The 24,908-nt window shown below is 41.5% G+C and overlaps 1 long non-coding RNA gene across 2 annotated transcripts in view; it reads left to right on the top strand.

Moving 5' to 3' along the window:
- Positions 1-23,973, top strand: part of LOC110257857 — a 73,120-nt gene extending 49,147 nt beyond the window's left edge. The window contains exons 3-5 of one of the 2 annotated variants that reach the window (XR_002340876.1): positions 21,619-21,791; positions 22,337-22,474; positions 23,305-23,973. This is a non-coding gene — a long non-coding RNA (uncharacterized LOC110257857). Of the gene's footprint in view, positions 1-21,618; positions 21,792-22,336 lie in introns of both variants that reach the window. The other variant, XR_002340875.1, reaches the window with a different exon arrangement.

Here is a 24,908-nt window from a genome sequence, read left to right as displayed (position 1 = left end):
GAAATCATAATTCCAAATTACCCATTTCAAATTTGATTTACAAGGCTGTCACTAATAGGGCACATTCTTTCATGTGTCACAAACGTGTAAAATATCAAATATGCATAGCTTTCTTAACACAAAAATAAAAATGTACTGGGGTTACTTCTTGTCAATAGCTCTCTACCTAATTCTGAAGCATCCCACATAAGAAATTACCATACCAGATAAGTTAGGATATTTACCACGGCAGATTCAGGCCTGGAGGCTGGCTAGATTCTCATTCATGACTCTGAAAGGCATCTTGAATCTTGAACCCTATTTATGATGATTCTGTGAGTGATTCCATAACTTAAGGGGTGAGTGTTCACCTTAATAACCCACTTCCCTGGATTAAAGTTTTATACTTTACGTAATATGTCTGCAGCTTCCATCTGGTTGATAAAACCTTATGATAGATAGATATATTTTTCTTTTTAGGGCTGCACTTGCGGCATAGGGAGATTCCCAGGCTAGGGGGCAAATCCGAGCTATAGCTGCTGGTCCCGCCACAGCAACTCGGAATACGAGCCGTCTCTGTGACCTACACCACAGCTCATGGTAATGCCGGGTCCTTAACCCACTGAGCAAGGCCAGGGGTCAAACCTGTGTCCTCATGGATGCTAGTCAGATTTGTTTCTGCTGAGCCATGGCAGAAACTCCAAATGTTATGATATATTCATGTATTTCTCCTCACTCAAAAAAACTTGGATAGAATCCTGAGGTATGTTAATAATTTTTGCATTCATTCATATTCTTAGAGCCGTATAAATCTTAATACTTAAACTTATGCAGACTGAATTCTAAATAATTCATTTAGCTTTGTCTAATTGGGGACCGGTTTATGGGCCACTCTGGTACTCTTTTGGGGTCAGAAAAGAACCTTCCAACTGATGGATTTACCATTCTAATTTCTATATTCCCCATTGATAAATTCACAGTGCTTTATAAATTATTAGAAATGCATTTTAGGAGTTCTCTTTGTGGCTCAGTGGGTTAAGAACCTGACATGGCGTCTGTGAGGATGTGGGTTCGATCCCTGGCCTTGCTCGGTGGGTTAAGGATCCAGCGTTGCTGTGGCTCTGGTGTAGGCCTGCAGCTGCAGTTCCAATTCCATCCTCCTAGCCTGGGAACTTCTACATGCTGCAGATGCAGCCCTAAAAAGGAGGGGGGGGGTGGAGGAAAGAAATGCTTTCTATTTTGTTAACCTCCTGTTGTAATTTGTTACCGTTTCTCTTTCGTGTTAATCACTATTAGACATATGACTTCTCATATATTTAACTACAGTCATTTATTTTCTCTTTTTAAAAAATCACTTTCTTGAGGTATGATTGATCACAACTTTGGCCAGTGGAATCTTTCACATTTGCCCCTGTGTCCTTCTCACACGACCCACTAATCATTGAAACCTTTGTTGCTTTCTGGTACAAGATTTTTCAGGCTCATCATTTGCCTTTCTGCACAAGAGGTGAAATCGTTCATTTTTCCAAGGAGCAAGGCCTGGTTCTTTTTAGTGTAAGAATAGTATCAGAGACCAGAATCTGAGCACTAGGGGGCACTGTGGGGGTTTCATTGGTCCTGGGTCATTTTAAAGAACAGAGCCAGAAAAAGATGTGTGCTTTTTCTTATTTCATATTGATATTTCCAATTCTCGTCTAATGGTATAGAATTCCTTCATAAATGTTTGATTCTTGACACAATAAATATAATTACTTCTTTGCTTAATCTGGGAAAACAAGAGTTCTAAAATAACAATACAGTATTGAAACAAATGATAAAGCTATTGAATAAAGTTCAAGATTTTCAGTACAGTTCCTTTTATTCTTAGCTGCATCCCACTAAGAACGTGCAGTCAGATTTCTTTATTCTCAAGTCACTCAGCTCCTCAATCTGTGTGGTTAAATAAGAATTTGTCTGAGGGTTTTGTTCAGTTATTTGTTTGCCATCAAGTTGAAGGCCTTGACTTTGAGCAGTTGATAGTTCTTTAAATGAACGTTTCTATTCTTTTTTTTTTTTTTTTTTTTTCTTTTTCTGGCGGAAATAGAAATTAAAGGAAGGAGGAGGGTCTACTTACTTGTCTATCTGAAAGATGGTGGAAAATTTCAGACTCTCTTCACAGGGTTCTGTTCCATATGCAGTGGTACAAATATGCACCTATGTGATTTCTGGCTGAATAAACCAATTCTGACTTTAGTTTCCAGTAATGTTAGAACTTCATATTTCCAAATACATATATTTCTTAGCCTACTGAATTCTGTCCTTACCTTAAAACTACTTAATTTTTTGCTCTTTGCTGAGTTACATACACTTCTCCTTTTTATATCATTGCAATATTCCCTTAACAATTACACACATTCTCTGTACAATTTGCAGTATATAAAATGACTTTTCCAATTACTATTATTTTAGTGAAGTCACATTATCTTTAATTATCCTACTGAGGATAGATAATGACAGAATTCCATGTGACTAAAAAATCCACTACCTGTAAATAGAAGTTCTCTGAAGGTTTTGCCCCAAACTCTTGATTTGTGGCTCACAATTCAGATTTTTCACTTTGTAAATATATTACCAGTATCCTTACTTAATCCTTCCTATTATAGAACTTTAGTTTCTTAGAGGCTTTTGGATAGGTACCTTAATGCTGATATAAATGCAGATTTCTAAAAGCCAATTAAGGGAGTTCCCATCATGGCTCAGCAGAAACAAACCCGACTAGTATCCATGAGGATGCAGGTTCAATCCCTGGCCTCGCTCAGTGGGTTAAGGATCTGGCATTTCCATGGGCTATGGTGTAGGTCGCAGATGCAGTTCGGATATGGCGTGGCTATGGTTGTGGTGCAGGCCAGCAGCTGCAGCTCCGATTTGACCCCTAGCCAGGGAATTTCCATATGTTGTGGATGTGGCCCTAAAAAGACAAAAATAAATAAAATAAAAGCCAATTAAAAATGTTAGAAAATATAATTAGTACATAAAAGTACTTGAAAATATATGTTGAAATTTACACAGAAGCTTCAGTTAGATTTTTTTCCTGTAGATTTGAAACATGTCCAGATTATCTGTGTCTGCTAGAATCTGAGACCAGTTTAAAATTATAACAGTTTCCACTGAGATCACAAGTTTTATATTTATACAAAGCTCTAGATATCTTCAGTACAGAAGATACTTGCAGGGGATCAAATACGCCTCCATTCCTGATTTTGCCTTCTGTTGGCACTGTGCAAAATTGCATTCTTGAATATTAAGGTAAACAAAAAACCATCTTTATTTTAATGATTTTTATTGTTTTCACTATAGTTGGTTTACAGTGTTGTGTCAATTTTCTACTGTACAGCAAGGTGACCCAGTAAAAACCATCTATTTTAATTATACTGTGTGCTTTTCAATCACCTTTTGGAATTTAAAAGGTATTCAATACTAAATTCCCACATGAATTATACATATTAAAAATTATACATATTCAAGGAGTTCCCGTCGTGGCGCAGTGGTTAATGAATCCGACTAGGAACCATGAGGTTGCGGGTTCGGTCCCTGCCCTTGCTCAGTGGGTTAACGATCTGGTGTTGCCATGAGCTGTGGTGTAGGTTGCAGACGCAGCTCGGATTCCGCGTTGCCGTGGCTCTGGCGTAGGCCGGTGGCTACAGCTCCGATTCGACCCCTAACCTGGGAATCTCCATATGCCGCGGGAGCGGCCCAAAGAAATAGCAAAAATACAAAAAAAAAAAAAAAAAAAAAAAAAATTCAAGATAAGTCTTTTATTGCCAAGAAAGATTAAAGATGAAGTGGCTCGTTATAAGATTTTGTCTATGGCCTGTAGTCCACCTCTGCCTTTTTTTTGGGGGGGGGGTGCTATTTCCTGTCAGGAAATTGGGGCATTGGCCTCTTGATATCTCCTGAGGAGCACCCATAGATAGAGACAGCAGGGTGCGCCTAATGGGGAATATTCACAACAAAACTACACTGACAGGCAAGATTTCTACTTGAAATGGCAAAGCCTTTCTGGGCTGATAAGGACTCAGGTAAACATTCCCAGGCAGCAGGGGAGGTGAGGAGGAGGAAGGGGGCCTTACCAGCACGCACTTGCTCTGCATCCGCTCATCCATCCCCACCTCTCACTCTGGGTCTGGGTTACCTTTTTCTTCCGGGGAGTCTTGCTCTCTTCTCCTGCAGCCTCAATCTGACAGCTGGGGTCTCTGGATTCTTCTTTCTTGACGATCCACAGATCTCCTCCTCTGGCATCTCTCAGGAGGTAGGGGAGAGAGCATCCCTCTCTTATTTTCTCCAGCGGTGGAGAAGGGGGACCTGTCTCTCTTCATAGTCTGGCTAAGACATCTTGTCTCGACCAGAGAATTCTTCTCCTAAGAGCTTCAGTTTGGGAACTTGAAAGCCAGAATGGTGGGCTGCTTAACTCTGTTTTCTATCCTGCCACATGACCTCTTTTGAGACGAGAAGCACAGAACAGCTACTTACCTGCTGGGATGAGGGGAAAGGAAGGAGAAAAATGCTACCTGGAATCTACCCTCACCTTCGAGATTAATAATAAAAATCATCACAGTCATACATGAAACCCCACAGAAGGGATTCCATCTTTTGAGGACACCGTAAAACTGAGGTGCTTCTGGGCTCCAAAGATTCTGTAAGGACAGTGTTAGAAGGAGACCTTTAGATAATTTTTTTTTTTTTTTAAATCAGGAAGTACATTGGCTGACAGTATTAGGGAGAATTCAGGAAAGTTCCCAAGTTTCCACATTTAGAAGTTGTATTTATTTTTTATTTTTATTTATTTTTTTTGTCTTTTTGCTATTTCTTGGGCCGCTCCCACGGCATATGGAGGTTCCCAGGCTAGGGGTCCAATCGGAGCTGTAGCTGCCAGCCTACGCCAGAGCCACAGCAACGCGGGATCCGAGCCGCGTCTGCAACCTACACCACAGCTCACGGCAACGCCGGATCGTTAACCCACTGAGCAAGGGCAGGGATCGAACCTGCAACCTCATGGTTTCTAGTCGGATTCGGTAATCACTGCGCCACCACGGGAACTCCCTAGAAGTTGTATTTAGCATCTTATTACTCCAAAAGACCATTTATCTTCTCTGTTGGATTGTTTTTCTTTTGGAGAAAGTTGCTGGAAAAAGAGAGGATTCCCCGGCTATTGGGGAATGTTTGAAAAAAGTTTTCAATTCTTATTCCACCCCTCCAGGGACCTCAGGGAGAGGGAGAACGAGCCATTTCCATCTCTAGGATGGCTACTCTCCCCTATGACTGCCCCCACATCATACATGCCTAGAGAGAAGATAGAAAAGCAGCACTCTGGGAGATGACAAAACGTAGAAAAATCTTTCCATGGAAAACCATTTCTTTCAGCTTTGTGATGAGGGCTGGGGAAGCTGGTAGGTTGTGGCCTGGTGGTGGAGGGGAGAAGGCATCTGTAAGCAAATCTGTGTCAGGGGAAAGAAGTGTGATATGCAAGAAAGGAATATTCAGTGGAGAGTGAGAAGGGCTAGCCTGCATGTGGCCACCTCTTTGGCAATGGAGCCAAGCAGTGCATGGCACATAGTATGTATGTCCCTTAAAAAAGATCCTTGGATGCCCAGGTATGACCACATCCTAGGATGGCAATGATAAACTGAAAGCCAATGGAGGAAAATAGACAAGCTGCCCTCAATGCCGTGAGGCAAGGGAACTGCAGCATCTAAGAAATACTCGGGTAAGAAAAAGATTCAAGGACATTAATGCAAGTAAAGTTGCCAACTGATTAGATACTCTTATAATTTCCCCAAAGCCTCGAGGAGATTGATCCTATCAATAAGCCTATATTTTATACTTTATTCTAAAAGGTGGAAACTATGTCAAACTAGATACATTAGAGCTTGTTAAGGGTCTGATAGTAACTTGGTGAAACTATTACCTACTCAAAAAAAAGTAAAACCAATATGCTTAGCATACAGAACAAAATTGGAGAAAGATTGTCCCGAAGCTCTTGGGCCATGATGTGGGGAGGGGCATTTGCACAGGCTAACTTGTCCCAAAGTCTGTTAAAGTCACAAGCATTTACTGTGTGTTTAGCAATTACGGAGCACACTTATGCTAATGAGACCAGATTTACAGATTAGCAATGCATTTTAACGATTTAATTATAATCCCGAAGTGATATACAAGGGATGAAATTGTACATTGCAATGCTGTTAGTAATTGGAGCTGCTTTGCTTTCTTATTTTTTAAAGGTGTAGACACACGGGCGGGGGAGAGGAAGGAAATTTATAGGAGTTCTAGGAATGATCATGCAACAGATCCCTGGCTTATAATAAAATAACTAGAGCAGAAAAACTGCAGCACTGTAAACACAATAGAAGGGATTTCCAAGGAAGTGTTGAGTTTCTGAAAGGATAAACGGAGGAAGGGGCCATCTATCTCTAAATGCCACCCCCTCGTAAGAGCCGGTCAATGAAGGATTTCGTTGAAAGCAGTATTTAACCAGTGTGAGGCCTAGGAAGCCACTAAGGGTCAAAGATAACATTGGTAAATAGCTTTTAAGAAAGTCGTTTATCTGAATTGCTTATTTAGCGTTTACTGTCATTTGAGAGCAGCTCTCTGGAGGAGGCAGGAAGCGTGATATAGGGGTTTAGTGGAAAGGAGAGGAGAGCGAGTTGCAGGAGGAGGGAGAGACTTTTTCCATCTTTCTGGCCTACAGCCTGAGGGCATCAGGGCCAGGGGACAGATGGACCAAAACCAAACTTTATCCACTTCCGCATCTGCCTCTAATTAGTCTTATTTACTTTAGCAGGAAACTGGAAACTAGAAAAAGTCCTTTACATTTTTATAACACTTTCTTTTTTTTTTTTTTTTTTTTTTTTTTTGTCTTTTGTTGTTGTTGCTATTTCTTGGGCCGCTCCCGCGGCATATGGAGGTTCCCAGGCTAGGGGTCTAATCGGAGCTGTAGCCACCGGCCTACGCCAGAGCCACAGCAACGCAGGATCCGAGCCGCGTCTGCAACCTACACCACAGCTCACGGCAACGCCGGATCGTTAACCCACTGAGCAAGGGCAGGGACCGAACCCGCAACCTCATGGTTCCTAGTTGGATTCGTTAACCACTGCGCCACGACGGGAACTCCAACACTTTCTAACTTTGTAAGGGAGCTCTCAAGGCACAAGGAATTGGGTAGGTACTTAAAGAAATGCATTGCCAACTGGAAACAACACTTAACCATTCTATGTGGCTAGCATTTTTCCTGTATTATAACTGACCTATGACACTCTGTTCCGGGTGCATAACTCAGTGATTTGATATCTCTATACATTATGAAAAGATCACCATGATGAGTCAAGCTACCGTCTGTCACCATGGAAAGGTATCGCAGCAATATTTACTATATTACCCATGCTGTACATTTCATTCCCGTGACACAAAATAAACTGGAAGTTTGTACCTCTTAAGCTTCCTCACCTCTCTGTTCACCTCTCCTCCCTGGCAACCACCTGTTTGTTCTCTGTAGCTATGAATCTGTTTTGTTTGTTCATTTGTTACTTAGATTTCACATATAAGTGAAATGATAGGATATTTGTCTTTCTCTGAGATTTTCACTTATCATAATATCCTCTGGGCCCATTCATGTTTGAGCATATGGTAAGATTTTTTTTTTTTTTTTGGCTGAGTAATATCCCATCATACATATATACATAAACATGTGTGTGTGAATATATATGTGTGTGTTATACTATATCTTTATCCATTTGTTTATTGATGGACATGTAGGTTGCTTCATATCTTGGTTATTGTACATAATACTGCAGTGTACATAGAGGTGCATATATCATTTCAAATTAGTACTTTTGTTAACTTTGGAAAAATACCCAGGAGCAGCATTGCTGGATTGTGGGGTAGTTCTATTTTTAATTTTTTGAGGAGCCTCCGTGCTCTTGTAGTGCTGGTTGCACTAATTTATATTTCCACCAACAGTGAAGGAGGGTTCTCTCTTCTCCACAACCTCCCCAACACTTGTTTTTTCTTGTTTTTTTTTTTTTTTTTTTTTAAAATTTATTTTTATTTTTTTAAACAGCCATTCTGACAGGTGAGGTGAGAGATCTCATTGTGGTTTTGATTTGCAGTTCTCTGATGGTTAGTGATGTTGAACATCTTTTCACGTGTCTCTTGATCATCTGTATGTCTTTGAAAAAGTGTATTCAGGTCCTCTGCTCTTTTTTTTTAATTGGTCGTTTGTATTTTTGATGTGGAGTTGTGTGAATTCTTTGTATATTTTGGAGACTAATCCTGAACACACATATTTGCAAAAACCTTGTATTCAGTAGGCTGCCCACCTGATGTCAAAGAGTATATGGGCTATGTTTTTCTAGGAGTTTTATGGTTTCAGGTCTTTCATTTAATTAAGTCTTTAATCCATTTTGAGTTTATTTTTGTGTATGGTATGAGAAATGGTCCACTTTAATTCTTTTCCTTGTAGCTGTCCAGTTTCCTAGCATGACTTACTGAAGAGAGTATCTTTTTCCTATTACATATTCTTGTCTCCTTTGTCATTGATTTATTGCCATGTAAGTATGGGTTCATTTCTGGGCTCTATACTGTTCCATTGATCTATAGTTCTGTTTTTGTGCATACATACTGCATTACTGTAGCTTTGTAGTATAGTTTGAAATCAGCAGGTGTGATATCTTCAGCTTTATTCTTCCTGTTCAAGTTTGTTTTGCCTATTCAGGTAGAATCTTTGTTTCCATGCAAATTTTAGGATTATTTGTTCTAGTTTGTGAAAAATGCCATTGGTATTTTGATAAGGATTGCATTGAATTCTGTAGGTTGCCTAGGGTAGTATCTTCATTTTAACTATTCTGTAATTTATGTTGCATGGTGTACCTTTCCATTTGTTTTGTGTCATCTTTAATTTCCTTCATCAGTGTTTTCTAAGCATAAGTATTTTACCTCCTTGGTTAGGTTCATTCCTAGGTATTTCATTCTTTTGATGCAGCTGTAAATAAGATATCCTTAATTTGTCTTTCTGATATGTTAGTGTATAGAAATGCAATAGATTTCTGTATATTAATTTTGTGTCCTGCTGTTTTGAGTCTCACTAAAGGTTTATTAGTTTTGTTTATCTTTTCAATGAATCAGGTCTCTCTTTCACCTTTTTCTTGTTTTGTCTCTATTTCATTTATTTCTGCTCTAATCATTATTGCTTCTTTCCGTCTAGTAAATTTGGATTTTGTGCTTTTTCTCATTCTTTTCAGTGTAAGGTTAGGTTGTTCATTTGAGATTTTTCTTATTTCCCGGGGTAGGCGTGTATAGCTATAAACTTCCTTAGCACTGCTATTGTTGCATTTCCTAGATTTTTGGATCATCGTGTTTTTGTTTTTATTCTTTCTAAAATTTTATTTTATTTTATTTTTTTTTTGCTTTTCAGGGTCACACCCACAGCATATAGAGGTTCTCAGGCTAGGAGTCGAATTGGAGCTATGGTTGCCTGCCTACACCACAGCCACAGCACCATCAGACCTGAGCTGCACCTGTGACCTACACCACAGCTCATGGCAATGCTGGATCCTAACCCACTGAGCAAGACCAGGGATTGAACCTGTGTCCTCATGGATGTTAGATTCGTTTCCACTGAGCCACAAAGGGAATTCCCTCTCTAGGTATTTTTAAATTTCCTCTTTGCTTTCTTCAGTGACCACTGGTTGTTTAGTAGCATATTTAGTCTCCACATGTTTGTGCTTTTTGTAGTCTCTGTCTTTTTGTTTTTGTTTTCCTTTCCCTTATAAGTTGATTTCTAGTCTCATAGCATTTTGGTCAGAAAAATGCTTCGTAAGATTTTAGTCTTTTTATTTTTTAAAGTTTTAATCTTTATTTTTTTGGTTTTTTAGGCTGCACCCACAGCATATGGAATCCCAGGTGAGGGGTCGAATCAGAGCTGCAGTTGCCAGCCTACACCATAGCCACAGCAAAATGGGATCCAAGATGCACCTGTGACCTACACCACAGCTTATGGCAACACTGGATTCTTAACCCACTGAGCGAGACAAGGGATCAAACACACATCCTCATGGATACTAGTTGGGTTCATTTCCATTGAGCCACAAAGGGAATTCCAGATTTTAGTCCTTGTAAATTATTGAGCGTTGTTTTGTCACTTAGTATGTGATCTATCCTGAAGAATGTTCCATGTACACTTGAAAAGAATGTGGTTCTGTTATTGGATGGAATGGTGTGTGCGTATATTACACTGTTTTAAGGCCAGTGTTTGCTTATCTATTTTCTGTCTGGAAGATCTCTGCCTTGTTGTAAGTGGGATGTTAGAGTCCCCTGCTATTATTGTGTTTCTATCAATTCCTCCTTTTCTTGTTGACATGTGCTTTGTATATTTAGGTGTTTATGTTGAGTGCATATATATTTACAATTGTTTTATCATCTTGTTGGATTGATCTTTTTATCATTATGTAAATGTACTTTGTCTCATTACAGGCTTTTATAGGCCTTCTTTTTGTTTCCATTCACATGGTATGTACCTTTTTCCATTCCCTCACTTTCAGTCTGTGTGTGTCTTTGGATCTGAAGTGAAAGCTCTTGTAGGCAGTATATTTATGGGTTTTGTTTTTTTTTTTTTTTGTCTTTTTTTTTGCTATTTCTTTGGGCCGCTCCCACGGCATATGGAGGTTCCCAGGCTAGGGGTCGAATTGGAGCTGTAGCCACCGGCCTACACCAGAGCCACAGCAACGCGGGATCCGAGCTGTGTCTGCGACCTACACCACAGCTCACGGCAACGCCGGATCGTTAACCCACTGAGCAAGGGCAGGGATCGAACCCACAACCTCATGGTTCCTAGTCGGATTCGCTAACCACTGCACCACGACGGGAACTCCCTTTTTGTTTTTTTAAATCCACTCAGCTACTTTATCTTTTGATTGAAGCATGTAGTTCATTTACATTTAAAGTAATTATTATGTATGTACCTACTTGCCATTTTGTTGTTTTTGTAGTTTTCTTTTTGTTACCTCTTTTGCTCTTTTGTCATTTGATGACTGTTTTTAGTGTTATATTTAGATTTCTATATCTTTTTTGTGTATATTATAGATTTTTGGTTTGGTTTTCATGAGGTTTATATATAAAACTCTAATATTAAGCTGATGATCTCTTAAGTTGAACATGTTTTAACAGCATTTTTACTCCCCTTACCACATGTGGAGGAATATTAAGCAGTGTGCTGTTTACTTTCTGGCTATTTAGAGAATTTCCAGGTATTTTTTTTGTCACTTGTAATTTAGTGCCATTGTGGAAAAGGAATATAATTTTTATGACTTTTTATGACTACACCACAGCTCATGGCAATGCTGGATCCTTAACCCACTGAGTGAAACCAGGGATCAAATCCGCATCCTCATGGATACTAGCTGGGTTCTTAACCTGTTGAGCCACAATGGGAACTCCCCTTGATGCTTTTAAAATTTTCTTCTTTTTTATTGTCATTTTAATTACAATATGTCTTGATGTGGATCTCTCTGTGTTCATCTTGTCTGGGACTTTGTGCTTCTGTTTCCTTTCCCAGTTGGGGAGGTTTTCAGCTATCATTTCTTCAACTAAACTCTGCCTCTTTCCTCTCTTTTTCTTCTAAGCCCCCTATATTGCAAATGTTAGTATGCTTGATGTTGTTCCAAAGCTTCCTTAACACTATCCTCAGTTTTTCAAATTCCTTTTACATTTTTTTCTCTTCAGCTTGGGTGATTTTTCACCATTCTGTCTTGTAGTTTGCTGAGCTGTTCCTCTGTATTTTCTAATCTACTGTTGGTTCCTTCTAGTGCATTTTTAATTTCAGTTATTACATTGTTCGTTTCTTTATATTTTCTAAGGCTTTTTTAAACTCCTCATTGCGTTCATCCATTTTTCTTCTGAGTTTCCTTGAGCATCTTTGTGATCATTACCATGAGCCCTTTATCATGTAGATTGCGTATCTTCCTTTGGTTAGTTCTTCTAGGGTTCTATCTCATTTCTTTTTTTTTTTTTTGTCTTTTGTTGTTGTTGTTACTATTTCTTGGGCCGCTCCCGCGGCATTATTGTTGTTGTTGCCATTGCTTGGGCCGCTCCCGCGGCATATGGAGGTTCCCAGGCTAGGGGTTGAATCGGAGCTGTAGCCACCGGCCTACGCCAGAGCCACAGCAACGCGGGATCCGAGCCGCGTCTGCGGCCTACACCACAGCTCACGGCAACGCCGGATCGTCAACCCACTGAGCAAGGGCAGGGACCGAACCCGCAACCTCATGGTTCCTAGTCGGATTCGTTAACCACTGCGCCACGACGGGAACTCCTCTCATTTCTTTATTTAGAACATATTCCTCTGTTGCCTCATTTTGCCTAATTCTCTGTTTACCTGTGTGTATTAGGTAGATTGGTTATGTTTCTTGATCTTGGAGAGGTGGCCTTATATATAGGACATATCCTATGGGGCCCAGTATACTATCCTCTGGTCATCAAAACTATAGGCTCTAGGACCTATATTGGCTTCATGGGTTCTTCTGTTGTGGAAGAGCTGACTGCTGTTGGTTGCATTGGTAGGTGGAGCTGGACTCTGCCCAGGTTGCCTTGTGTGTAGTATTCTGGCTCACTGGTGGGTAGAGATGGATCCTGGCATACTGGCTATAGGGCCAGGGGGTTTCTAGAACAGGTAGGTGCCTGCCTACTGTTGAGTGGGGCTGGGTTCCTGCATGGTTGGCTGATTGGCCTGGGTTGTCCATGAACTGGTGCCACTTGGCTGGTGGATGGGTAACCTCCCAGTGCTAATAGGTTAGAGGACTCCAAAATTGTGCTTGTCAATATCAGTGTCCTCATGGCAGAAGTAGCTCCCCAAATTGGCTGCCACTAGCATCTGTGTCCCCAGGGAAGCATCTCAATTGCCTTTTGCCGCTTTAGGAAGCTCTTCAAGATCAACAGGTAGATCTAACTCAGACTCCTTTGAAATTACTTCCTCTGTGCTGGGTCTTAGAACATGTGATATTTTGCTTATGCCATTTTAGATCAGAATCTCTATTTCCTTACAGACTTCTGGCTCTCCCATACACAATCCCCACTGGTATTCAAAACCACATATTCTAAAGCCTCATCTTGGACTGGGAAGGCTGATGTGGGACTTGTATTCCTCACTCCTTGGGGAGAACCTCTGTAATTGTGACTATCCTCCCATTTGTGGGTCACCTCCCTGGTGGTTGGGTCTTGGCTATACCATGTCTTCATTCTTCATCCTGCCTACCTGTCTGTGGTTTCTTCTCTATATCTTCTGTTGTAGAAAATGTTCTGTTAGTCTTCACGTCATTCTCATTGTTAGTTGCTCTGTATATAGTTGTAATTTTGGTGCGCCCATGGGAGATGATAAGTTCCAGGTCTTTTTACTCTACCATCTTGACCCTGGATTGCATTTTAACAACCAGTCTATCAAAATGTAATTGAAATATGTAATATGACTTCACATATTTAAAATATAGTATTGATGTTTTTATAAATATATATAACCTATGAAACCATCACCACAATCAAGAAGACAAGCACATCTAACATTTCCAAAAGTTTCCTTATGTCACTTTGTAATTCACCCCTCCCTGTTTTCCTTCCTCTCATTTTTTTCCCTTCAATTTGGGTTTTATATGCTCTTCCAGTTTTTTAAGTTTGAAGTGGAAGTCATTGATTTGCCAACTATCTTCTTTTGTAACTTACGCATTTTAGTGTCATAAACTTCCCTCCAAGTGTGGCTTTGTTGGTAACCCCAAACTTGGATAGGTTGTGTTTTATATTTTAATTTGGTTCAAAACCTTTTTCTAATTTTTCTTTTGAATTTTTCTTTGATGCATGGGTGTCAAATGTCAAATAATGTATTACTTACTTTCTAGGTAGTAGAGAACTTCTAGGTATTTTTCTGTTACTTACAAATTAGTGCCATTGTGGACAAGGAATGTAATTTTTATGACTTGAAGGCTTTGAAATTTCAGGACTTGTTTTATGGTCCGTAATATGGTCTGTCTTTGTAAGTTTCTATGTGCATAATGAAAAGAATTAGTATTCTGCTGTTGAGTGGGATGTTCTATAAATAACAATTTGGTAAAGTTGGTTGGCAGTGTTGTTAAAATATTTTACATCTTGATTTTCTGCCTATTACCTCTATCAACTGTTGAGAGGGAAGTGTTGGAATCTCTAGCTACAATTGTGGATTTGTCTGTTTCCTTGCAGTTCTTTCAGTTGGTTTCATACACAGATCTTCCTCAACTTATGATGGTGTTACATCCCTATTAACCCACTCTAAGTAGAAAACAGTAACTCAAATGCATTTAACATACCTAACCTACTGAACATTATAGCTTAGCCTAGCCTACCTTAAAAGTACTCAGACACACATTATCCGACAGTTGGACAAAATAATCTAACACAAAGCTGATTTTATAATTGTGGAATATCTCATGTAATTTATTAAATACTGAAAGTGAAAAAACAGAATGGTTGTATGGGTACAGAATGGTGGTAAGTTTATCATTTGTCTTCCCTTGTGATCAACCTGGCTGACGGGGAGCTACAGCTGGCTGCTGCTGCCCAGCAACACAAGAGCGTGTCATAGCACATATCACTAGCCTGAGAAAAGATCGAAATTTAAAAGGCAAAATACGGTTCCTCTTGAATACATATCACTTTTTCACTACTGTAAAGTCAGAAAATCATACGTTGAGTCATCATAAGTCAGGGACCATCTGTATAATAACACTCTGTTAATAGGTGCATAGATACTTAGGATTGTTATGTAATATAGATGAATTTACTTCCTTATCCTTATGAAATGACTTTCTTTACTCCTGGTAGTAGTCCGATGATAATTTTTCTGATGTTGATATAGACACTCAACTTATTCTTTTGATTAATGTTAACATGATATATATTTCTATCCTTTTACTTCTAACCTATTTATATATTTAGATATGAAATATGTTTCTTAGAGGCAGCATATAGTCGAGTTTTGCTTTTTTTATTCAATCTCATAGTCCCTTTTAATTTAGGTATTTAGACCATTTACACATAATATGGTTAGGTTCAAATCTATCATCTTGCTATTTTCTATTTGTCCCATCTGTTTGGTTTTCATTTCCTCCTTTTCTGCATTATTTTGGGTTAATTGAAAATTTTTTTTTTTTTTTTTGTCTTTTTGCCATTTCTTGGGCCGCTCCCGCGGCATATGGAGGTTCCCAGGCTAGGGGTCGAATCGGAGCTGTAGCCACTGGCCTATGCCAGAGCCACAGCAACGTGGGGTCTGAGCTGCGTCTGCAGCCTACACCACAGCTCACAGCGATGCTGGATCGTTAACCCACTGAGCAAGGGCAGGGACCGAACCCGCAACCTCATGGTTCCTAGTCGGATTCGTTAACCACTGTGCCACGACGGGAACTCCTGAATATTTTTTAACAGTTTTATTTATTTCCTTTTTTAGCTTATTATCTGTGACTCTTTAATTTTTGTGTTGCTTTAGGGTTTGTAGTAAATATCTTTAACCAAAGTCTACCTTCAAGTTATATTCCACCACTTCATATGTGGTACAAGAGCTTTACAAGTTTAAAGAGATTTTTGAAATAAAATATATTCCATATAAAAATATTCCATATATTTTCCCATATAGTTTCCATTTTCTTTATTCCTTTATATATATCCAGATTTCCATCTGGCATCATTTTCCATCTTCATGACACTAACTGGTAGTAAGGTTTTCTTAGTCCCAGAAGAAGGCTCTTGGGGACGAGGAATAAATAATTGTTGTTGCACATATAAAAATCAAATTTTGGTTTCGGGGTTAATGACCTTCAGGGATAAACTTCACTCAGGAGGAGTAGAAAAGTCTGAACTCTGCTTGGAGGATTTCAGATGTAATTACCTTAAAGAAAAGAGCATTGGACAGTTATCAGAGAATATATAAGAAGTCTTGGCCTTGACGCTGTCTGACATGACCCATTTGGGATGGGTTAATCAGATTCAAACATGGCAAAATAATTCTGAGCAGTGTAATCGACAGGTTTATATAACCTCAACCAGGTGACCAATATGGATAATATTTTGAGTGCATGGTGTGGAAAAAGAGAAATCAAAAGTAAGGTCTCTGCTAACCTTCTTCAGGTGGTCGTAATAATCCATATTGGAGCAGATGAGGTTTTTTTTTTTTTGTTTAACTTAAAAAAAATTTCTATGGCCACACCTATGGCATATGAAAGTTCCTAGGATAGGGGTTGAGTCGAACCTCAGTTGCAACCAGATCTTTTTAACCTACTGCTCTGGGCTGGGGATTTAACCTATACCTCTGCAGCTACCTAAGCTGCTGCAGTTGGATCCTTAACCCACTGTGCCATAGTAGGAACTCCCTGGAGCTGATGAGGTTTTACTATGGTACTGGCAATGAGGAGCAAAGAAATTAATATAAAGAAGGTAGAATCAAAATAACTTAAAGACTAATGTGATATGAGGGAAGGGAACAGATTTTTGGACATTTCTTGAACATTCAAGAAGTATACGTGTCTGTTCTAATTTCCAGGGTATCATTTCAATTTAGTAAGTCTTTTATAACAATAATGGTCTTCAGAAAGCTGTCAGCTTCCAATGTGATTACCTGAAGTCATCAGATTGAAACCAAATCTTTGGCCTTACCATAGAGACAGAGTTACCCTCAATTTCCATTTTACCCTTCTTCCACAGTCATAGAATCATTAGCTTCTTTTTTAACTTCTGATCATCCCCAAAAAGAACTACTTTATTGTTGTTCAACATGGCCCTATAAGGCCAATGGGCTGATCGTAGAACTTTATGGTAGTTTGGGGGAATCTTCTTGCCATGGTCACAGCATGCAGAAGTTCCCCTGACCAGAGATTGAACCTGTACTACAGCAGTGACAATGCCAGATCTTTAAACTGAGCCACAAGGGAACTCCTGGGGAACCTTTATTAAAACTGGCATGTTCTCTTTTTTCTCTTTCTTCTTCTCATTCTCATCCAATTCCTGGATGAATGTGAGGTCCCTGAGGACTTAATAGGCCATAGCCACAACGAGGTTTAGATTGCCTACCTCCAGATTTTCATGTGTATCAGAGAAATAAACCATCTTGTTTGAACCACAGATATTTGGGGTCAGAATTACAGCCAAACCTAGTTTTACTTGATACATCTAGGTTGCTGCATATTGAAATTAAGAACAGTCATCACATCTTTCTCTCTTGTCTAAATATTTTTATAGGCCTTGGCCTATAAAAAGCTTTCAGTTATGTTCCCATGTAAATACTCATCCCCACCTCAGGTAAACTGGGAAAAGAGAGACCTTTTTTTTCTATTTGTGTTTTTGATTGGTGATACTCTAGAATGAAGTCACAGAAGGAGTTAAATGACTCGTTGAAATCATATATGAACTTTGAGAGATAACAGGGGCTGTAGGGGAGGACTTGGTGCTGCCTGGACAATTCATATATCCCTGCTATTTTATGTAATGGGATGAACATCATTTGAGAAGACTGGTTTCCCTGGTTCTTAGTGTATACGTTTTCTATTGCCACAAATGCCTGGCAGAATAACTGGCTCCAAAGATGTCCACATCCTAATCTCCAGAACCTGGGAACACATTGCCTTACACGGCGTGAAATGGAGTTTGAGGATGTAATTAGGCATATTGCCAAGATCATTTTGGTTTATCTTGGTGCTCTCAGGGGAATCACGAAGATACTTTTAAGAAGGTGTGACATAAGAAGCAAAGGTCAGAGAGATGGACCCTTGAAGGTGGAGAAAGGGACCCTAAGCCACGGCAGGCCAAGTGGCTTCTGGAAGCTGGAAAAAGCAAGGAAACTGCTTCCTCGCTCGAGCTTCCATAAGGAATGCAGCTCTGCCAGCATGATTTAGGAATTCTGACCTTGAGAATTGTTAAGGTGATATGTGTTGTTTTAGATCACTGAGTTTGTGGTGATATGCTATAGCAGCACAGGAAACTGCTATGCTGTGTAACAAGTTACCACAGAGTTAAAATAGCACAGATTTTTTTATCTCCGTTTCCCTAGGGTAGAAGTTTGGGCATGGCTTGAGTAAGTCTGCCCAGTGTCTCACAAGGCTGCTGTAAAGGTATCAGCCAAGTGTGTTCTCATTGGAAATCTCAACTGGGAGGTAATCCATTCTGAAGGTCATTGAGTTGTCACTAGACTTAATCTTGAAGCCACGGAACTTCTTGTCTCTGGACCAGAGGCCACTTTCAGCAACTAGAGCCTATCTGTAATTTCTTGTCATGTGGCCCTCTATGTAGGCCTGTGTGTGTGTGTGCGCATGTGTAACCACAGGCGTGACATCCAGTCCTCATTGCTGCATAACTATAATGTAGCCTATTCCTAAACCAGACAGCTTTTGTCATATTCTATTACATAGAAGCGAATTGTGGGTCTTGCCCATACTCAAGGGAAGGGATTATAAAGGGTCTGAACATGGGGTCTATCCTAAGGTCCGTTTGCCATATTTGATGTTAAAAAAAATCGCAATAATTAGTCCTATCAGTTGCTGTTTAGTAAGGTTGAGAATCGGGCAGAGCTTTGAGCTTGGCAGAAATGGGAAAGCTAAAGTCCATGAGAACATATGTTCCTCAAAATAACTTGTGCTGGAAAGTTCCTAACAATTCACTTTGTGACAGTTGTAGAACCGATCAATAAATGAGTGTTGCTTTGGATGAATAGACAACAGAAATGAGAAGGAAGATTCTAAAACTATTCAAGCATTTGAATGACCCTCTAAAACATAATTGTGAGCACAAAAAACTAGACTTGAGAACACATACTGCAGGATTCAATTTGTATCAAATACCAGAGCAGATGAAATTAATCTGCACTGGTAGAAGTCAACATAGTCATGACCTTGGGTGGTAGTGACTGGAGAGGAGCTGGGAGTTTGGGGGTTGCTAACAGTGTTTTTATTTTTGATCTGTGTGTCAGTTACACGGATGTGTCTCATTTGGGAAAATTCACTCCACTGGACACTTAGGATTTGTGCCTTATCCTGTCTATATTTTATTTATTTAATTTTATTTTTTTGTCTTTTTAGGGCCGCGCCCGTGGCATACGGAGGTTCCCAGGCGAGGGGTGTAATCAGGGCTGTAGCTGCCAGCCTATGTCACAGCCACAGCGAGGCCAGATCTGCCAGATCCGAGCTGCATTGGCAACCTACACCACAGCTCGTGGCAACGCTGGATCCTTAACCCACTGACTGAGACCAGGGACGGAACCTGAAACCTCATGGTTTCTAGTTGGATTCGTTTCTGCTGCACCACGATGGGAACTCCTATTTATTTATTTATATTTTCAATCTCAATTAAAAGATTCTCTTAAACACCCCCTCCAACAAAAAAAGGAAAAAGAAATGATTTTGACAGGCGGCGCCCAGGGAGAGGTGTGGGAATGGCCTAAGGGCAGGGTGGCAGGGTAGAGGGAACTGGCATCTGTTCAGGAAAGGAAGCTGGATTCTGGTCACAGTGCTGCCTGGGGTGCAGGGGGCATGTTGTTAGAAGACTTCCAGGGTTCCCCACGCTCTGCATTCAGTCCCCAGTGGAGGTAGCCTTGAGGGTGCAGTTGGTGACCGCACCCCCCTGTAAACAAGGACATTTTTGAAAGGAAGTGGTCTGTCGGTGGGCAAGATGGATCCCCCACCCCTAGAGGTCGCTGACAAAGTAGCAGTCTGGACTCAAGGAGCCTTCTGTGCCAGTGAGAAACGATCTCAGCTGGGTTCCTGTGAGGTCTTTTTGTGTGCTCACCATAATCTGTCAGCTGATGCTTGGGGAGAGCAGCGGGGCCTAAAAGTGGAACACAGACTCACAAAGGCTTTCTGAGGCAATTAGGTGCCCCGATGGAGCGTTCTGGTTTGCGGCTTCAAGTCACGGGCTTCATCTTGGCCTTGGCAGACCTCGTTATTTACTTTCAGGACTCTACTTCCCACTGGAGTCCAGAGGAAGCAGCAAGAGGATGGCACAAAGCCAGAGTCCTTCACGAGGAGCTCTTTATCTTCCTTTTACAGAAGCCCTGTGCAGAAAGAGCAACTCTGACTGTCCCTTAAGCAAGCTTCATTGTCAAAGGCTCAATAGAATTCTCCTTCTGAACAAAGGGAGATACATTTCTTTATCTCTCTAATTAATGCTTAGACTTTAAAAAAAAAAAAAAAAGTCTTCAGACTGCAGCCTTGAGGATGAACTACCTGAAAAGAGTATTATTTGGGGGGAGGAAAAAAAAAAAGAGTTGGTGCTGTCTCTGCTGTATGGATTTTCACATCAATCAGGGAGCTTGATAAGTAGAGATTCAGGGAACAAAAAAATTCTGGGGGGTGTATTCTGCCCCAGCCTAGACATTCGGGCTCCACTTCGCATTATCTAGCAGTCCAATCGGTTGAAATGGAGCAAATGCAGACCACTGCGAGCCACACTAAATGTGTGTTGTACCAACCACTGTTTAATATGTGCACTGCTTTCTGCCTTGTGCCAAAAGACCAATCATCAAAATACAGTGTGCTGGTGGGGAGTGGAAACAAGTACAGAATGCATTCAAACTTTCTGTCTCCCAGATCAATTCTAAATTGACCCTGCTGGCTTAGGGAACTCTGCGCATGGATCTGCTAAAGCTTATCTTGGCGAATAAATCTCTCTCCCTTCCACCCCTCCCCCCACATCGTGCCCCTATTCTTTCTGCTTCTTTTTGTCTTGCTGTCTGTTGCCTGCTTCTTTCTGGGTGACTGGACCGCACCATCTGCCTTGCCACATTTCAACCTGTGATCATTTGAATATCTTGCAGGAGCCACAAAACGAGTAAAAATCAGACTATGGCAAGACTAAGTGATTGGCATTTTACTTGATGAAACATCTCAAAATAGTTTAGCAACAAGACATAGGATCTTTGTTACACTCATGGCCAAGAATGTTCTAGAAATTGAATGGTTGTGGGCTTGGACTCTGTACATAACTGTTAACCCTCAACTGTGAGAGAGACTGTGGATGTGAAGTGATAAGTACAGAAGGAAGAGAAGCCAGGTAGCAGAGTAAATGCTTTCTATTGTGCTTCCTCAGAGAATATGAGAGATATTTCTATAACTCAGGTGAGGCCTGTCTTCGCTGGACTCTCCTTCTGAAACCAAAGGATTCTCTCCAGAGTCAGCAAATTCAGGTTTTGTGGTGGCGGTGTTACTGCACCTTCTTGCCAGAAATTCCAGTCTTGTCTCCTTTTTGATTGAAATCTTTCTTCCCCAGAACACCTGGTCCAGGGTGTCCCTTCGGCCCCATTCTTGGTGAGAGGCTGGCAGAGTTACCCTGTGCCCAGGCATTCCTGTGGGTGTCCACCCAGAAAAGTTCAGCTGGTTGGGAAGTTTGGGACGTGAATATTCATGATCTAACCCAGCAACACTGACATTGTCTGTGGACACACCCCTTCAAACCTGCCCACATGGCCTTCACCCCAGAGGAGCTGTTCTTCTGAACTGTTGCAAATCAGCTCACTTTCTGCATTAACCCTGTGGGGTTTTCTTTGCTTACTTCAAAGACTCTCTCTTGCATGAAGCTTCTAGTTGGAATTTTTTTGCTTTTGAATTTTAGGGTGCCTGTCAAACACAGATTCTGCCATCCAAGCCATCCTGTTTGGGAATTCAAGGACAATGAGGCATGAAGTTGCATGAAACTTCTAGATAAAGACATCAATATCATGGCCCCAACTAACCAAAAGACAGTGTTACCCACCCACCCCCCAAAAAAGAAAGAAATTCGAAGAGGTAGGTAAGGGGACAGCTGGGAAGCCAGTCCTTGCCTTCTGGTGTAGACAAATACAGCACGCCACCCCCTCACCCTCCCCAGACTTGCCACTTTTCCCATCTGGCCACAAGTATTAAAATGATAACGAGAGCCCGCAACCACAGGCTTCATCCCTGTAACCTGAGCTCTCCTATCCTCGTGTATATACACACACCAAACTCCTTTGAATTCTTTCATTATAGGACTCCATTCCCGAAAGTTCCATCCTCAGCCTCCTTCTCTGACAAATACCCAGGGGAAAGGGGGTACACTGCACTGGCCCCTAGGTCTGCCCTGACTACTCCCATGAGGCCTCCTCCTGTCACACACTCGTCAACTATTCTATTCCCCTTTAGGCTTCTCTCGCTGAGAGAATTCTCTGGAAGTTTTAAAAATCCAAACTTCTGTGTTCTGACTGACAAGCTTGTATTTCTCCCCTTTTCAGCACCACCCCCCCTTCATCCTGGGGTTAATGACTTGCACAGCTATCATTTTTTTCTTCATTCCCATATCTCTTCACCGCCAGGGCCAGCCGTAAACAGAACTGTGAGGTATTTATGGAGCCGTCAGTGTCCTCCAGCACTACACAAGCAGGATCTCATTTAAGCCCCGTGATGTCATCGTTATCACTGTGACACAGGCGAGGACATGGATTCCCACAGAGGTTAAGTAACTGGTCCGGGATTAAGTGACAGAGCTAAGGCTGCCTCTTACCCAGCTCCCTGCACAGGGTGTGGCAGAGCCCAGCCCCAGGGGTGCTGCCCACCTCTTCCCTTCCTTTGCCTTGCACCCCCTCCTCAACTCTGCCATGGCTGCCTGGCACCCTTGGGTTTCCTCAGGACCTTGGCACCTTGGGACGTGATTCTTATCTATTTGACATCTTCTGGAGGGATATGGGAGCTGGGAAAAGGCATCAGAAAGAGACACCTCTAGGTGGGCTCCTTGGGTTTATATAGTTTCCGGTTCAGGGATAGACCTTGAGGTGACATGTTCTTTGCTCCTGAAATCATGTGATGGGGACGAGGGCCTACTCTAATCCTATGCAAGGCTAGGCTGGAAACCATACTTGACATGTTTTGAAGCCTTACAATTTGTTGATGCTGCTTCTCCCCCTAAGATCTGAGGGCCAACTCCATGTCTATTTTCCCACGTCTTTGATTTCCTTGTGCTTACCAGGGGAGCCATTCCATTCTCTTGTGTTTCCTAGTTAGTTCTATCTACTTCTCATTGCCCCTCCATTCCATAACCTTACTAAATCCCGGGGACCACATCCCACGTCATCTAGCACAGTACCTTACTTTAGGTTGATGCCTCAGATAGCTTTGTCTAGTTGAAACACAGTCTAAAGGATGAATGCCAGTCACAATTTGAGATTTGGAGGCAGGCTAGATCCCTCCATACAGGTCATAAGGTAGGCTCTAGCTTCAAGAGAACACTGATTCTTTCTTCATCTTTGCCCCTCTATGACTCCTTGCTTCCCTCTCTCCTTACCAGACCGTCTGATGTGAGGCCCAGAGCAGGCTGGAAAAGATAAAGAAATCCAAAAGTGAAATCTTGGCACGAAAGCAGCGTGCTTTGAATCAGCTCTATACATTAATAACAGGAACTGGTGAAAGGGGCATTCTTCAGGCTGAAAGCAAAGTCCTGAGATTAATAGCTTCTAGATGCCTGATGGATACCACTGTCTCTTTTGGGGCCTGGAGGGCGGGGATAAAAGCAGTCTCTGGATTCATCTGTGATCATGGACTTTCACTCAGATCACAACGCAGGGAAAGCCTCGAAGAGGAGCTGTCTTCGTGTGCTTCCTGTTCCCGAGTAGCCAAATCTCTGAATAATTCGGGGTCATGGTAATTGCGGGCACACAGACGGTGGCCAATGCTAGAGATCAAGCCTCTGGCCAACGGTGCATTAGTAGCCAGTTGTCGGGGGACGAGCCGTGACACGGCTGCAGCTGGGTCTTGCTTTCATTTGTTTATGTGCTGAAAGTCTGGAGGGGACACCTGGTTGGGAGAACGGCAGCTAAGGAAACAAGCCTCGGCCAGCTCTCACTGTGGTGGCTGAGGCTTCATCATCCATGGCACTCATAGATATTTTAACAAGAGTCTAATAATGTAGTGAGAGGTGTGAGGTGGGCCCGGTTGCCGACATCACATGCTCCTGAAGTAGCAGGGGGGTGGGTGGGTGGGAACTAGCTCAGATTTTCAGTTGGCATCTGCTTTTTTTTTTTTTTTTTTTTTTTTTCCTTTTTCTTTTTTAGGGCCACACCTGCAGCATATGGAATTTCCTAGGCTAGGGATCATCAGTTCAGAACCGTAGCTGCCGGCCTACGCCACAGCCACGTCGGGTCTGAGCTGCCATGTACCCATGGCTTCCTTCCAGAAGACAGATCCCTTCTCCTTCCTTCTTTAATTTTGGTCCTTGTATGTTTACAGCGAGTTGCCCATGTGGATACCTGATATTATGCTAGTCATCCCCAGCGAATCACCTTGATGGACAAGGTTTGGGGTGTTTCCTGACTGCCTGGGGTAGAAGTTTAATTAGACACCTAATCAGCAGCTCCACGTGTAGTCTGACATGTTAAAAAATGTATCCTCTGCCATTACTATAAGGGATGCCTGAGCATAGCTATTGCTTTGGACCTTTAAACTTACCGATTGATCTCTAAAAAAGAACTTTTTCTGTGGCACCAGTGTATCTCCAACAGATGGTTTATTAAGTAAAAATCAGCTTTAAAACAAACATGTCACAATTATTTTATTCTCTGCAGCAGAATTCCTACTGTTGATGAACCCCTAATTAGAATTTGGTTCTGGCACGGAATGAAAAACAGAGACATACTGTGGGGACAGGGTGCCAAAAATAGCCCGCTGAGCAGCACCAAAGATCAGAGCAGCCCCGCCTCAGGTTTTCTTTAGGCTCCTTTTCTCTTGTTTCATATGGAGGAGACCATTTGTGGTCAAGCGCTGGAAATGCTGAGGGGCTTGGGACAAACCAGCAGTGAGGTGAGAGCCGGGATTTCTGACTTCTGTTCTGGGTATGATGGAATCAACAAGGTCCCTTGACTAACTCTCTCTAATCCCCCAGATTAGCATTGTTAA

Source organism: Sus scrofa, chromosome X, assembly GCF_000003025.6.
Source record: "Sus scrofa isolate TJ Tabasco breed Duroc chromosome X, Sscrofa11.1, whole genome shotgun sequence".
NCBI classification, from domain to species: Eukaryota; Metazoa; Chordata; class Mammalia; order Artiodactyla; family Suidae; genus Sus; species Sus scrofa.
The sequence above is the reverse complement of the archived record's forward strand: the minus strand, read 5'-3'. Positions and strand labels throughout refer to the sequence as shown.